Source organism: Etheostoma spectabile, chromosome 18 (assembly GCF_008692095.1).
Source record: "Etheostoma spectabile isolate EspeVRDwgs_2016 chromosome 18, UIUC_Espe_1.0, whole genome shotgun sequence".
Lineage (NCBI taxonomy): Eukaryota > Metazoa > Chordata > Actinopteri > Perciformes > Percidae > Etheostoma > Etheostoma spectabile.
Genome location: NC_045750.1, coordinates 18,211,981 through 18,213,883, shown reverse-complemented (window position 1 = coordinate 18,213,883; position 1,903 = coordinate 18,211,981). Strand labels below are relative to the sequence as shown.

The window sequence follows — 1,903 nt, the reverse complement described above, 5'->3', positions numbered from 1 at the left end:
TACATGGTTTAATTTTCAAAAAACATAACACTTTTGTTGTACTGCAAATTGCTGCAGCTCCTTTTTTCACCCTGTGTGTTGGGCTCTTTGTTTTAGCTACAGAGTGAGAAATCTCATTTCTGTTCCATCTTGTTTGGGAGTCGCACATGTAAAGTACCTAGGTAAGGACTACTAGCCAGTCAGAAGCAGAGTATGAGGGCGTGTCCTGACAGTACCTAGGTAAGGACTACTAGCCAGTCAGAAGCAGAGTATGAGGGCGTGCCCTGACAGTACCTAGGTAAGGACTACTAGCCAGTCAGAAGCAGAGTATGAGGACGTGCGAGGCTAGCGGCTAGGCGTAACATGTGTTGCAAAGTGACGTACATTAGTCACAGAAGTAAAAGCTGGACTACAACAGAGCTGTTCGTGAACAGTGTTTTCTGTTGGAGATGGTAAATCCCTTTGAGGGGGATTTGGGGGTTTTTCACCTTGTAAACCTATATTGTGCACAAACATATTACATTATAAAGGAAAGGGGAAAAGCCAAACAGCATAATATGAACACTTAAAAACAAATGACACACATTGTTTCACCAGGGCGTAAGAAAATACTGAACTGACTTTATTTCCATTGGAAACAACTTAATTTATAGCTTCCACTTTTTTCAGAGATGCAGGCTGTAATGAAAAACATCTTTTTCTAAATGGGAGTCCACACACACAGGCTGGCCCTTGGCTAACCGGCTTTATTCTTCTGCTTTGTCAGACCGATGAAATTGCAATTGCTCTGCTGGTCTCCATTCAGAAGTCACCACGAGGCAATATGAGTGAAATGTTTTCCAGTCACACTGGGGTCAAAAGCTCGCTCTGCTCGTTTACGAGTCGCTCTGGAGGATCTGCTTTGTTGGTAATGGGAGGCCGTTTTAAAGGCTGGATTAGAGTGCAGTTGGCCCTTTCGCAATAGTGCCACAACTTCTGTATGGATCTGTTATTCCATAATGTGATTTACCCCAGTCACACTGTGGTGAGCTCGCAGATGCAGGAAGGTCTCAAGTATCGATCTACAAAAGAAACAGACAAACCTTTCTGTGTGAGAGGATGCACTGCCCTCTCTTGGACAAACAGATGAATTATTTCATGTTTTTTAAAGGCCAAAGGAGCCATAAAGCTCAACATAATATGATCATGTGTACACTTTTTCTTATTTATGTCCTTTTCTGAAGGGTTCATTAAATGTGTTTAGAGATGAAGATTTTGAAGTGCATCCTTTTATTGAGGTCAAGAAGAAAACAATGACGCTCTCAGGACAAGGATTTGAAATAACCGATGGGTTTGAAAAGAATGAGTTCTGTACTGTAATATGTCTGACAAAAGTTTTTTCTATTCCATACATTAAAGAAGAACTTTGGCCAATTGTTACGTTTATCTTGATTGCCAAAAAAATGCGAGGACTGTCGATAGAAAAGAAAACGACCCGAATCGGTGCTAGCAAACTTGCTGATGCTACATCTACGAGCTTCCACTTTGCTATAACAGCAGTTGTGGAGGAAGATTTTATAGAGTGCCTTTGTGCCTCATAACAGACACAAAATGCAATTAAAATGTTTGCGCAACATGAACAGGGCCCTTAGGTGACAACAAGATGCATTTTCAACTCAGACATTGCTAGCAGCTAGCAGGGCAACCTAGCTACCAGCAGGATCGAGACAGGGTAGGCACAGCAGTTTTTTTCTGGAAGTAGCTGCCTGCTGCTGTTGAAAAAGCTTGATAATAGTGATGACACAGTTAAAGTAGTCTATATCATTGACGTTCCACTTCCGGGATGTCCGTGACCATTCTCTTCCTATGTGTTGGCGTTCTAACCTCTGGTGGGTTTCTGAGGACTATGGTTACCTGGTCCTCAGATCTCTGCAGGGTAAATCCA

General features: G+C 42.2%; 1 protein-coding gene across 2 annotated transcripts in view; it reads left to right on the top strand.

Annotated features, from left to right (window-relative positions):
- Window positions 1-1,903, top strand: part of LOC116705963 (heparan sulfate glucosamine 3-O-sulfotransferase 5) — a 105,584-nt gene that overhangs the window by 99,068 nt on the left and 4,613 nt on the right. The gene's annotated exons all lie outside the window — the stretch shown is intronic.